We start from the raw sequence: 15,213 nt of genomic DNA, 5'->3' as shown, positions 1-15,213 counted from the left end.
GACAGTCTAAGGCATCTTCTACTTGTACTACCCTACGTGTCCGTGGCGCAATGGTACAAGACCAAAACCTCCTTCCAGACCAAAGACTCGCCCAACACCCCAAAAAGAAATTTTACCATGATAGCCTTCTTTGAGGAAGAAATTCTTCCCAGAAGCCTCAGTGAAAATGCAGGTTTGCAGAGGAAGCTGACGTCTTGAGCTCCCGAAGCAGATTGTTTTATTAAAGACTTGAATTGAGAGATGTCTGGGTGGCTCAGTCAGTGAAGCGTCTGCTTTCAGCTCAGGTCACGATCTTGGAGTCCTGGGATCGAGCCCCACATCGGGCTCCCTGCTCAGTGGGGAGTCTGCTTGAGATTCTCTCTCTCTACCCTTCGCCCTGCTCATGCATATTCTCTCTCTCTCTCAAAAAAATAAATAAAATCTTAAAAAAAAAAAAGGCTTGAATTGCCACCTGGAAAAAAGCAGCATGCTGAGAGCATGAGAGGACAGGTGAATTTTCATGGAGACAGCAATGGCGGAGAGCAAGGCTGGCAAATCACAGCTTCCCACCACCTGCTTTGTGTGGCCTAAAAGCGAGACAGCATTTGACATTCTTAGATGGTTGAGAGGGGAGGCGAGGGGAGAGGAATCCAGAGAAGAATACAATTTCACGAGTGAGAATGACATACACTTCGCACTTCCTCTTCCATCAGTAAGGTTTTATTGGCACAGAGCATACTCATTTGTTAAGCTGCATCCTGCGGCTATCTCACATCCAGCGGCATAGCTGAGTAGTTGCGACAGAGACGGTAGAAAGGCTCAACCATTTGTTTTCTGAGGACTTAGAAATGCACGACTGTGAGGTTCTTTGTGGTAAATAATACTAGCCCAGAAGCTACCAAAGGGTAAAAGTCAGGGCAGCTTAAGCTGCCCCTTACAGGCTCATTACCAGGTTCTCTGAAAGCATTCAGAACTCAGACCAGACAGTACTTGTGGTGGTTAATTTTATATGTCAACTCGGCTAGCTCATGGTAGCCAAGTTCTGCTTGGACATCAGTCTAAATGAGGTGAAGGTAGTTTTTAGATAAGATAAGCATTTAGGTCAGTAGAGGTTGAGTCAACCACCTCACCCTCCTAATGTGGGTGGGCCTCATCCCATCAGCTGAAGGTCTTAAGAGAAAACAGACTGAGATCCCCAGAGGAAGTGGGAGTTCTGCCAGCAGAGTGCCTTCAAACTCAAGCTGCAACGTCAACCCATCCCTGGGTCTCCAGCCTGCTGGCCAGCTCTGGATATTTTATATATGTAACCAATAGGATGTGTGTGTGTCTGTATGTACACACACACACACACACACACACACACACACACTACTACTAGTTCTGTTTCTCTAGACTAATACAGCTTCCAAGAGGAAATTTTTGAGCAGGAGTTGAAATGCCCCTTTGTCTTCTCATAAGATCTATTGTTTCACTTTAAGTGGATGCAGAATTAGAAAATGAGGGAGAAGAAAGGATTTTTCAAAAGAAAGGAAGAAAAGGAAAAGGAAGAAAGCAGCTGGTGGCCAAAAAAACACCTGTCTGAGTTCAGCTCCTCCAGGAAACTGACACCGACACGGAGTGAGCAGTGTGAGAGACCCTTGTGGAGGGAATGGTGTGTATGCGGGAGGTAGAGGCAGCGGGAGTAGGCAGAGAAAGGCTCCAGACCATGATGCTGGTCTGACATCGGTGAAGGGAGAGGAGGGAAGAGAGAAAACTGGGTGGAAGAGCCTCACACTGCAGTGCAGCTCAGAACTTTTCACCCAGCCCAGTGGGGAGCTCCAGGGCAAAGCTGGCCTGGAGAAGGGTCCAGCCCTGGGCAGACACGGCAGTCCTTGTAGCTCCCCGGAGCTCAGTTCAGGCTTTTGCTCCAATGCTGCTGTGGATCCCGAGGGCCCTGCCACCCTCAGCTGACTGCCCCGCTCAGGGCCGGTCTCTCCTGAAGGGGTATTTTAGATGACACCCACCTGGCCGCCTCAAGCCCTCACAGGGCTCCCCTACTTGACCAGTTGGTTGGGGAGGCTAAGCAGAGAATGGACACAGAATCCACACTCTTTTGTTCCTTTTTATGGGTCCACAAGCTTGCCTGACCAAATACTAAACTATTTATGTACTTTTAGGGGTGGCACATGTAACATCATTGTTGCCCCATAATGGTAACTATATCTGATATGATAATCATGGTGGACAGATGCTGCGGTGGCCACGGCACCTCCTTGGAGAGCCACCTCTCTGTCATTCTCGACACTGCTGTTCTGGTGACACTGTCCCCAGGGCTTTAGGAAGGCAGGTCCCCTCTGCCTGGCCAAGCAGTACATTTCAGCCTCAGGCTGAGCAGGAAGTTGAGAGAGAAGCTCATGACCATCGCCAGGAAAATCAAAGCCCTGTCAGAAAAACCATCAGGAAGCAGATGCTCCTGGGTCTCTGGGATCACTGGCTGTCACGACAAAGCAAGCGTGGCAATATCTTGGCCATCGTGTGCTGAGGGTCCCCAAGGACGAGGCAACAGAAAGGAGTAGAGCTGAGAGAGGCAGAGACCTAAGGTCAAGCTAAAACGACTTTTTACAGAAAAGGAGGCAAACCCAAGTTTATCACTAACACATTTTCACTGAGAAAAGTTACTAACATGCATGTTTCCTCTGGAAATGGAAATGGAAATCAGAAAGAAAGTTCTAGAAAGAATAGTAAAAAAGGAAACTGGTCTTTTTTAAAAAAGTGGACAAATCTAAGCCAGCATTTGCAAGTCAATAATAAATCAATTATTCAATAAACCCTGGTGATTAATTGGGGATAAAAACAAGGTTGAATGTGAATAAGGGACAAGAGTAACATGTGAGGTCAAAGGAGGGACACCAAGGGTACAGTAATCCAAGTAATCCTTGCATTTTTCAGGAGTTTAGAGACATAATTTAACTTTAGACTTGTTTGGTTACAATGCACGTTAAAATTAAGGGAGACCAAAAGAAACCTCCAGGAAACTAAAACATGGGAATAGGGATGTAGGGAAGAAACATAAAAAATGTCAAATGGAAACCATAAAATAAAGTGATGGGAGTAAATTCAAATACGTCAGTAACCCAAATAAATAATAGACTAAGCCCTCCAATAAAAGTAAAAATGGTTATCAAGTCTGGGGCAGGAAGCATATACGTCTGGGACATACTGTTCTACCAGAGAGCAGAGAACTCACCAAAGATGACAGGAGTCACTTCAAAAGGATTCAGGAGCCCCCGCCAAGAGGCTCCCATTGTTCAAAGATGGGATGATTTGAGCATCAGTAAGAATAATTAACTGCAGTCCAGGAAAACACAGAAAAAAAATTTCGCAAAATCAAAACACATCAGATGTAATAGCAAATTGATATCAGCTAATAATTGCAATGGAGTGAAATACCTCATCCACTATATCAAGATGGTAACTTCCAAATGGTCATACTTAAGAAAATAAATTTAATTTGTTTAAACTAGTAAATAAAAGGGGGAAAAAAATCAAGCTTTTATCCTGCCATTTTGAGTAGGGAAATTTCTCCTTATGGAGGAACCCCAGCTCATCAATGGAAAAAGGTTATAGAACTAGAATTATTTTAAAAAGGAATACAGAATCACCATTTTGCAGCTTTCCTAGAATAATGGATCTAGTGCAAGCACTGGCAATTTTTTTCTCAAAAGGCCCACTAGTAAGTATTTTAGGCTTCACAGGTCATAGAACTTTTGTCACAACTACTCAGTTCTGCTGGCGTAGCTCAAAAGCAGAAATAGACAATACAGAAAGGAATAGTTGCGGCTGCTTTCCAGTAAAACTTTCATTACAAAAACAGGAGCAGTCAGGATTTGGCTCACGGGGCCACTGTAGTGCGCTGACCCCTGACCTGATCATCAGCGTTTGCTAACATCCATAAAAAGAGAGACAATCATACTGACCATGCGTTCCAGTACAGTGCAATTCATTGAAGAAAAGTAGCAAAAGAAAATGGTAATCAGAAATTATAGAATGTACTTCAAAAAATGTCAAAGAAGGAATCAAATGGGAATGAGAAAATATTTATAACCACACAATCACAAAACGACTATTTGTCAAACGTGTGGAATTTACCAAACGTGGCCTTTAGAGGGACATTACAGCTTTAAATACTATATTAAAAAAGAAGAAATAGTGGAAATTAATGAGCTAAGCTTGCAATATTTAGGGAAAGGACAACAGAATAAAAACCAAAGACAAGAGGAAAAGTTAATAAATCGGAAACAAAAGTATATGATAAAAGAAAAGTCAAAAGCTGACTATTTGAGAAAAACAATAAAACAGACACAGCAGGAAAACCAGATGACACCCTCACTTCAAACAGGCTGGGTCGAAGGGAACTGAGAGATTTCACATTAAAAATGCTACAAATGACGACTTTGAAAGGTTAGAAAGGAAGCTAGTGTTTTTTGTTAATGACTGATTGAAAATAATTAAGGTTTATTCTGGAGGTTTGCGGCTTTCTACCCAGAAACTTGTGATTCTTTGTGCTTTATTCAGAATCCACTATTTTGTACCTGATTTCTCCCTTGGATTCTCCTGCTCCACCGAAAGTCCCCCTCCCTGACCCATAACCTCCTCCTTGAACTGTCCTTGAGGAAAACAAAGCCACCCCCTCCCCCACTCACATCCCCCAGTTCACTAACCCTCCTGGCCTGGACCCATTCTGTTACAAGCTCAAACCCTGGCAACCATGTTTAAATATGGCCCCTCACTAGTATTTCAGCTTATTCCTGCTCAGTGTTCCTCCCACCAGGTCTTTTCCACACCACCACCAACTTCATTAACACACAGCTGAATTAGGGCAGCAACCTCTTACCCTGGCTCCCTGATTCCTGGTTGTTGTCTCCCCCACCCCCAACTCACCATGGCAACCATGGACAACTTAATTTCACTTGAAAACAAAGAAAGAGGGGCACCTGGATGGTGCAGTCAGTTAAGCTTAAGCGTCTGACTCTTTGATTTTGGCTCAGGTCTTGATCTCAGGGTTGTGAGATTGAGCCCCACATAGGGCTCAGCATTCCAGTGAAGAGTCTGCTTGTCCCTCGCCCTCCCCCTCTACCCCTCTCCCTGCCTCTAAAATAAATAAATAAACAAATAAATAAATAAATAAAATCGAAGGAAGGAAGGAAGGAAGGAAGGAAGGAAGGAAGGAAGGAAGGAAGGAAGGAAGGGCGAACCTAACCGTGCTCTCAAGCTCCAGAGCCATCCACATCTCCTTGTTGCCTCTCAGATGAAGACCAAGTGTTGTTGGCCATTCAAGCCTGTGGCTCCCTACTCACATCCTGCCCTGCTCCCACCCTTGCCTTCTAGGCCTTTCTGTGGACTCGGTCATGGTACCATCTCCTCCTTTGTTCCTTCAGGACTGCTTTCTCAGAAATCCTCCCGCACACCCAACTTCTCCCCCAAACCCCCAAGAACATCCCCTTCATGTGACAGATTTAGAGGCTTCATTTATCAAGCACTTGATAAAATGAGTGATTTCTCCTGCAGCAAGTAGTTATCCTTTCATCAAATATTTACTGAGCACTCTCACCTAAAGACCTACGTCAGGATATTCATGCCAGCCCTATTCGTTATCACCAAAACCTAGAAACAACCTAAGGTCTTCCTACAGAAGAATGGACAGATAAAATGTGCTACAGAATGAAATACTATACAGCAGTGAGAATAAATGAGCGTCCATAATATGAGAGGTCTGTATGACTTCATCCATAAGAGGTCAAGAAAAGGCAGAACGGAGCTGTAGCATTAGTCAGGACAGGGGTCACCATCGATGAGGATGAAGGGGGAGGGGTTGTGACTGGAACAGGGCACTAGGGAGGCTTCTGGGATCATACAGCTCTGCCTCTTGGTTCTGGTCACAGGGTATGTTTCCTTTGTGAAAATTCACCAAGCTGTACACTTCATTTGCACACTTTTCTGTCTATGTTAAACTTCAACAAAAAGTCTACCGAAAAAATACAATGAGTACCTACTACGTGCCATGCACAGGGTTAGAGGCACTGGGAATGCAAAGAGGCAGTAGGTTCCTGTGCAGAAGTTAGGTGCGTAAGCAGGGCAGGAATTGCCACACCGCAACGGAGTGATGAGAGAGATAGGCATAGGATGCAACCCATTCAATTCTTTAAGCCTCAGTTTTCCCTTCTGCAAAATGGGAATCATATTTCTTACCCAAAAGATAAAATACATGGGCATGTCCCACAGAGTGTCTGGGGCATAGTAGGCACTCAGTAAATGGTATTTAAATCTGATTCTCAACACAAATACTCAAGGAAAGCCCCACAGACAGCAGCTTCTCACACTGTCTCCGTCCCTGTTCACATGTAGGCATGCACACTCGGACACACACGCTACGAGTCATGGCTTCTTGGATTAAGACAGCAGAAGAAAACATATATTAAACTTCAAAGGTGTTTGTGGTCACGTTCTCTCATTTCTAAAAGTACCTGGGTCCCCATGCCAGCCCATCTGCAAAGACCGAAACTGCCCCCAGTCAGGGGGAGCAACAGTTTCTTCTGCTGCATGGTGCCCAGTGGTGGCCCAAAGGGCCCCCTCCCCAAATCCCACTGGGGTAAATGCCCTGTGCCCTGAGGTACACGACTAAGAAACAAATGGCTTCATTGGCAGCACTTTCTCTCACCAGGATTGAGGGGCTTTTGGGGCTCCTGAGTGGCTCAGTCGGTTAAGCATCTGCCTTCAGCTCAGGTCATGACCCCAGGGTCGTGGGATCAGTTCCGCATCGGGCTCCCTGCTCAGGGGAGAGCCTGTTTCTCCCTCTGCCTGCTGCTCCCTGGGTGTGCTCTCTCTCTCTTTCTGACAAATAAATAAATAAAATATTTAAAAATAGAATAGGATTGAGGAGCTTTTCAACCTGAATTAAAACAATGTTCTGAAATTTGCCAGTGTTTAGAAATGAGTGGGGGGGGCACCTGGGTGGCTCAGTCAGTTGAGCGTCTGCCTTCAGCTCAAGTCATGATGCCGGGGTCCTGGGATCGAGCCCCGCCCGAATCTGGCTCTGGGTTTGACAGGGAGTCTGCTTCTCCCTCTGCCCCTCCCCCCACTCATATGCTCTCTCTTAAATAAATAAATAAAATCTTTAAAAAAAAAAGAAAAAGAAATGAGTGGGGGATGTGGATGGACTGTGCTGGGTTTGTAGGCTGTGGTTCTGGCTGGTTCCACTTGACAGCAGTCCCAACAGACAGCGACCTCAGTTGGCAGACTTCACAGGTGCTGCATGAGGGTGAACAGGTCCCCAAAGCGGTGGTCAGGACTCAGGGCACTCCTTCCTGATGCCACCTGTCATTCCTCACCTGCAGATGTGAACGTGAGCCCTGAGTCATCGATAAGTCATTGAATATGAGTCATCGATAGAAGGACATTCATTACAGCAGATCCGAAGCCCACCCATCTGTGCAAGAAGCCAGGATGGTTCCCTCTCCAAAATCTCTCTCAAACTCCACCCTTTCTTACCATCTCGCTTCCAAAACCGAAGCCCCCCTCACCTCTCTGCCACACTTGTAAGCTATCCTCACCTATCTCCCTGATTCCTTCTTGCGCTGCCGGCTACACCAACTTCCCCTCATCCCCTCAAACCCACCAAGCTCTTTTCAAACTTGGCAGCAATGCCCTGCCTGGAACATTCCATGCCCCTTCTTCAGCTGGCTACACCTACTCACACTTCAGATCTCTATTCTAATGTCACCTTCCCAGGGTTCTCGCTGACCCCTCCCAATCTGAAGGAGATCCCTGACCCTCCAGTCTCTCCCTGAATAACCATCACACTTTCTAAGTATCTTTTGATCTGTGTATTTGTATGTGTATCTGTCTCATTCACTGCTCGACTATAGACTTTCTTCACCACTCTGTTCTCAGAGCCTAGGAATGCTGCTTCTAATATAGTAGGAGCTCAATATTGCTTGATTGATTGGATTTTTGATTGATTGATGAGTCTGTGAAAGGGGAACACCGCCAAGAAACTTTAAATTGCAAAAAAAAGAAAGGCTTTTCCTTCATTAANNNGGGAAAGAGGTTTGGGAAATAATAGAAGAATCATGCTGCTTTTTACAGCTGAAGGTGACAGGCAGCCACGTGGACCAAGCTCGGGACCAGACAGACCTGTTCCTGACACACACGACCTGTGTGATCTTCAGAAAGTGACTTAACCCCTTGGAGCCTTAGTTCCTTTCTGACAATTGGGAAAACAATATATTTTTGACTTATTGATAGGATCAGATGAAATAAGGAATATGAGAGTATTTTATAAAATCTTATTTTTTAAATATTTTATTTATTTATTTGAGAGAGAGAGAGAGCACAAGGCGGGGGGCGGTAGGGGCAGAGGCAGAGGGAGAAGCAAGCTCCCCACTGAGCAGAGAGCCTGACACAGGGTTCAGTCCTAGGACCCCGAGATCATGACCTGAGCTGAAGGCAGACACTTAACCAACGGAGACGCCCAGGTGCCCCTTCATAAAATCTTAAAGCACTTGGAGAACTCATCGCGTCTGAGTGAAGAAAGCAACAGGGGAAACAGAAGGGAATGGAAATGTACGAAGTCTGTTTGGGATGAATTTCACACACATATATCCATGCATCGGCACTGTACTGTGTTGGACGGTGTTCCCCTCAAATTCACATCCACCTGGAACCTGGGAGTGTGATCTTTGGAAATAGGGTCTTTGTAGATGTGATCAAAAGTTAAGATGAGGTCATGCTGAATTGGGGCGGGCCCTCATCCAATGACTGGTGGATTTATAAAAAGAAGGAAATTTGGACAGAGACCCAGGGGAGCAGACCATGGGAAAACAGAGGCGGAGAGTGGAGTGAAGCATCTACAGGGTAAGTAATGCCAAGGACCGCTGGAAAGCCACCAGAAGCTAGGAAGAGGTAAAAAATGGTCCTCTCCTAGAGCCTTCAGAGAGAGCATGACCCGGCCCACACTTTGATTTTGGACTTCCGTCTTCCAGAACTGTGAGAGAATGAATTTCTGCTGTTTTAAGCTCCCTAAGACACGAATACACACACACTTGCAATTTGCCACTTTGAGTACCTACTGGTGGTCACATGCACCACACCTTTGCTCTAGTGAGGGAGCCTTTGTAACCAAGGAGACAGCCCTAGTACTTAGCCTTAGAAAGCTACCAGGGAGATGTCTCAGCTAAAGATAAAGAACAAAGATGAATTGTTCCTCTTGAATTGCCTGCTCCTTGGATGATTCTTGTTGACCTTAATGCCCCAATTCCCTGTAATTGTGCCAACCAAGATTGTAGCAGCACCAGCCGACCCCAGATTTCCCTGCTGTGCAAGGCCCAACCAACATCTGGCTTCCCCTCCTCCTTACTCCAAATCATTGGGGAAACAATTCCATCCCCAGTTCAAACTGATTAGTTCAAACTGACTTCTGTTTGCAGCCCTACATAAGCAGACTCTGTTCAAATGACCCATAAGTAGAACCCAACAGATGTCTTGGATCAGGTGGCCACACATCATCTTTCCAGCAGGGTACCAGACTGTGCTTTCCCTTTTATGATTGCATGTTAAGACCGGAGACTAGAACAACAGTCAACACGTAACAGTGATGGAGGGAAACCCCAACTCATCCACTAAGCCCGCAGCTGGGTCTGCATCTTCTGTTAATCAGAGGAGAATACCCTTCCCTGTACCTGCTGACCATGGGGAGCCATTCTTTCCCAAACATTTCCAGCCCCTTCACCCTTACATCTCCCTACGAAGGTGGAATGAATGTCCTGGTCCTTGAACAACAGCCATTGGTCCATATTTCTCAATAGGGGGTAGTTAATCCATCAGAGGGTCTGGTCTCTTTCTCGCTCTCTACCCAGACCGATGGGTATCAGTAACCTGAGAAAGTGTGTCTGAGGTGCCTGGGTGGCCCAGTCAGTTGAGCGTCCAGCTCTTGGTTTAGGCTCAGGTCATGATCTCAGGATCGTGCTCAGTGCTCAGCACAGAGTCTGCTTAAAACTTTCTCTTCTGCTCCCTCTGCCCCTCCACCCCATGCTTGCTCTCTCTCTCCCAAATAAATAAATAAATAAGGAAGAAAAAAAATAAGAAAGAAAGGAAAGAAAAAAAAGAAAAGAAGGGAAAAGAGAAGAGAAGAAAAGAAAGTGTGTCTGCTCTGCAGATAGAAAATCTGCCTTGGGGAGGCTAGACAGGGAGTAAGCATGCCCACTTGGCCTTCAATAGAGCCTCTGCTAATTATCAATAAGAAAAGTGGCATTTTAGTCTCTTGGTCATTTTATGATTTTTCAATTGGTTCAGAATGTGGGTGGTGAAGAGAGGTGCTATCTGGGGGGCCTCCCAATGACCCTGATCTCATTATTCATGGTACTTATGTGATAGTTATGTGCCATAAAGTCATTGCAAACACTGAATTAGCAAATACTAAACCCCTGCTCCTAGGGGAAACCCCCCCCCACCCCACACACGTGCATCCCTCACATAGATTCCAATTTTAAATCCTAAAAACAACTCATCCTGGTAGATTGAATTATTTTGTATCCTACGACAGAGAAAACGAGGTTCAGAAGCATTCAGGGACTGGCCTGGGGCCTTGGCTCTCACGGGGCCAGCGCTGGGATTTCACCCTGCCCAGCCTCCTGCACAGCCTTGCTCCGCCTGCCACCGTCCTCTGCTCGGCTCTGCACCAGAGCTCATACGTGAAGGCTGAGTGTTGGCTTGTGCCACCTCAGCGGGGAAAATAGGCATCAGATGACTCAAACTTTGTGCTGCTCGACACATGGCCACAAATGACTGCAAAAGTGCTAGAAGTTTTGATTGGGGGGGTTGCAAATAAATTTTAGCAAGTGGATGAATCTGCAAATATAGAGTCTGTCAGTAATGAAGATCAGCTGTGTATTATATTATTGCTCGTGATTATTCACTGTCCTCATGGTAAGGGGATTGTACATCCTTGCCCCCTATCATGTGCCTTGCAGTGCCTCCCTGGGGTGGGGTGGGGTGGGGGAGTATATGCCCCTGTCCATTTGTCATCAGGTAAGGCTGTGTGACTCGCTTTGGCCAATGAAATGCAAGTAGCAATGATATGTGCCAATCCCCGGAGAACCTCTAAAGCCGTCTCATGGTTTTACCCACTTTCTTGCTCTTTTTCCTCTTCCAAGGGAAGAACATGTCCCAAATGAGGCAGCTCCTTCTGCCTGGATCCTGGGATAAAGAAGACACATGGATGTCAGCTGACCTGTAACGTAAGCAAGAACTATCCGCTCTGGGTTTGTAAGCTGTTAAGATCTAAGGTTTGAAAATATAACCTAACCAAGCAAAAGCAGACTAATATGGACCCCAATGGGATGGATAGAGCCTGCTGTAACCTTGTACTGTTGGTGAAAGGTAGTAATCCTCTTTTGCTTAAATATTGGCTGTTTGGAACTTTACTTTTTGCTTTCTTCAAATCCATAAAGAGGAAAAGTTGACCTCCAGAGCATGGGTCAAAACAGAGAGCAGGACTTGATCCCACAGAAGTCTGCTATGCCAAGTCAGGCCTGGCAGAGAGCAGATGCCACAGTGGGATCCAGGGAAGGATAGAAAGGGCAGAAAAGGAGAAGCCTGGGAGGGCTTTCAGACAGGGAGGTGGCTCTGAAACCTGTAGAAGAGACAGCAAAGGGGGGAGCCTGGGTGGCTCAGTCGTTAAGCAGCTGCCTTCGGCTCAGGGCGTCATCCCGGCGTTCTGGGATCGAGCCCCACATCAGGCTCCTCTGCTAGGAGCCTGCTTCTTCCTCTCCCAATCCCCCTGCTTGTGTTCCCTCTTTTGCTGGCTGTCTCTCTCTGTCAAATGGATGGATAAAATCTTAAAAAAAAAAAAAAAGAGAGAGAGAGACAACAAAGGAAGGAGTAGGGAAGCAAAGCCCCAGACTGGAACTCAGGATGGCCAACCAGGGTGATGAGGAGTCTTGACGCCAGAGCCACTCATTAGGGGCAGCCCGCAGTGAGCAGATAACCCTCCCAGGCCCAGTCACTGGCTGGGAGCAGCCTGGGGAAAGCAGGACCTCCATGCTCCTGGGATGGTGCCTGGAGGCTGTCAGTCAGTGATGCTCCCTGCGGCAGGTGCTCATGAAGGAAATCTGAGCAATGGGTCTCCATGACCACCATATTGGGAAGGTTCGAAGAAAAGACCTATGCTCTGTGGGGCCCAGAGAGATATGGAAAGAGAGGCAGATGAAGGATAAATTTGAAATAAAATCCAAGCTTGTGTCCCCCATAGCTCTTACTGGCCACTTCAAACATATGTAATGGACTCAGCACCTAGAATATATCTCTATCTCTATAGAACACTTGAAACCGTATCATTCCCATTACCATACAAGCAAATATGAAGGGACTACTGCTCCACCAGAGAGGTGAAGCCACTCACTCATGGTTATACAGCATGGTTATACAGGCAGATCTAGAATTCAGACAATGCTCAATGTCTATACCGTCCCCATGTCCTTCCCAGGAGACTTATGCAGATTCTCCAACCAAAACAGCACGAACTTGACTGGTCCTGCCCATGCTTACCCATTTCCTCCCTACACAGAGGATGTGTCCTTACAGATTCCATACAGGGTCATGATACCTGTTTCCACCTCCTCACTTCACAAAGAAGGCCAATGACACCCAGGCAAGGGGAGGGCCATACCCGGGGCTGCACAATCCAGTAAGACCCTCGAGATAAGACCCTAGAATTTCCACGTCTATCCAGGATTATGACCGTAAGGAGCTGACACCTGGGTTTTGAGACTCTGCTTGGGCTGTGGTACGTGTTTCTTGAGCATCCTACGGGGTGTCAATCGTTGTCTTCACCCTGGAATGTGGATGAGACCAGGCACCGGAGATCCTGCCTGGTCTTGCAAGTAGCGGCTTCAAAGCCTTCCCAGGTGTGGCTTAGAAGTGCAGCTCCAGGATTCCCTGGTTCGGTTCTAAATCCACAGAAGTAAGAACCCAGCCTTTCCCCGCCGTGTGTGAGCTCGTGATGTTTTTTCTTATGTCGGTGAGGTCAATTACTCTCCCGCAGTTTTACGGTAAAGCTTTTCAAGACTCTCCAGTCACTGCTCTTATTAATTACTGTATCAGCTGTTTTACATACCCTAATTATCTCCCCATGGCACAGACAATGGCCTTTCTTAAGATTTTTTTTCTTACTCTTTATGGTAAAAATAGAAAATATGAATATGTATTTTTAAGCTTTTTTAGAATTTAAGCACGACATGAGTGCCACCTGCTGGTTAAAAGGAGCAATATCTGCATTGGTTCCTGCAGTTTCAACTGTGAAAATTCTACTACTAATAAAACTAATAGTGAAAAAAAAAATAATGGTATATTTCAAAATAATATTTTGAAATGCCATTGAGGTACCTAAGGCATTCCTCTGCTAAGTGCCTTTAATGCCCGTAGCATAATTAATTCTAAAATATTTGTCATGAATATTATAGCTAACACTCAGTAATAACTTATTATATATTATATATTACATTATATATATTATACATATTATATATATGTTATATATATGTAATCTCATTAAATCTTCATGACAACCATCTTTGTTGGATTCCGTTGTTCTGCACATTTTACAGATTAGGAAATGAAAGCACAGAGGGGGAAGTGACTTGCCCAGGAAGTAGGTGGCACAGAGCCAAGGCTGGAGCCCCCATGGGCCAGCCTTCTATTCTGCCTCGATGTTGTGTAATAAGCTTAACCAAAGCAAACAGAGAAGACGTTTTTCCAGTACATAGAATGAGTCACGGTTTGCAAAGATCACCCAGGTACGAAACCTTGTGCAGTCCTCTCAAACACCTCACTGGAGAAGCTGTGTCATTCTCCTCCTGAAGAAATTCTTGCGGAAGGGTTGAGTCCCACCCAAGTGTCACCCTCAGAGCAGAAACAGGACTTGAGCCTCGGTCTGCCGACTGAATCCCAGGTGATGCCCACCTCGTGATGCTGCTGTCCCGTCCCCCCACAAGCGATAGAGAAGAAAGGGCATTTTCATCAGATTTCACCTCCCCTCCCGAGGGTCTAACAGGACCAGGCCCCATCTTTTAAAAAACAGATTTTTAAAAATGTTGCTTTCTGAAAGTTCCCAGGAGCAGGAGATCCGACAACTGAAGCGGACGTCAGCCAGAAAGAGGACCCTTCCCGCATATTCCCCGCACGGCCCCTTATGCCTTCCACAGCCAGGCCCTCCTGGTTCCCCAGTGCCCGCTGGGGTGAGGAACGGCTCAGACCCTCGGCCTATAAGCAGGCCACCCTCTTCTCTCTCTCTCTCTCTCTCTCTCTCTCTCTCGCACTGGCCGACTCAGCAGTTAGCTTTCCCTGACTCCCCCAAAACTCCCACAGCTAATCCTTCTCCGTGCCTCCCAAACCACACTTTGCACACCTTGCTGGTGACTCACTGACTTCCAAGGAGTGACCGAGGGGGCGGAACCCCAAGACCACAGCCGTTCAGAGTCGGGCGCAGGGTCAGGGCGCAGCTCCGCCCTTCACAGAAAGTTCCTGTTGCCTCTTCGAACTTTACCTTCCTCACCTCTCACGGGAGGGTGGTACCCCCAAGTTCGGGAAAGCTCAGCGAGAGTTCAAGGGGCATCACACCCGAATGTGCCTCCTCCAGCCACGCCCCTTCCTGAACAATCCGGCTTTGAGAACTGCAATGCCTCCATGAACGGTGAAGCCAGCTGGAAACCACAGAGATGGAAAGACTAACCATCATGTGCTGGAAGAATGTGCATTAGTATCATTTTTAGACAAGGAGAGTGGGTGTTCCACGACGACTCACCAATCCCACAGTTTACTGAGGGCGTCTGTGCTCCAGGCTCCGTGCCCGGGGAGGGGGGCATTCAGAAGGCCCCGCGGCCCCGGGCTTAAGGCAGCCACCACTCAGCAGGGAGACTGTACTCCTTCCACTCCTCCGAAACTGACCCAACAAAGACCGATGTAAATCTGCAAAAAAGGCCACCTCCTGCTCAGCAGGGACAGAGTGTGAAAACTCTCGGCTCCTCGGACTCCGCCACATACACGCCGAGTGTCCTCGAACAAGCTACTTGTCTTGTCTACCATTCGAGTATCTGCCCAGATAATCAATGAAAATAAAAATTATATCTAAACAACAAAGTGCCAAGCAAATATTGCGGTAAAGACCTCTACCATTTTTCTCAATGTCATTTCCCCCTTTTT

This window comes from Ursus maritimus, unplaced genomic scaffold (assembly GCF_017311325.1).
Source record: "Ursus maritimus isolate PB19 unplaced genomic scaffold, ASM1731132v1 scaffold_9, whole genome shotgun sequence".
Classification (NCBI taxonomy): Eukaryota; Metazoa; Chordata; class Mammalia; order Carnivora; family Ursidae; genus Ursus; species Ursus maritimus.
This window is presented reverse-complemented; position numbering follows the sequence as displayed.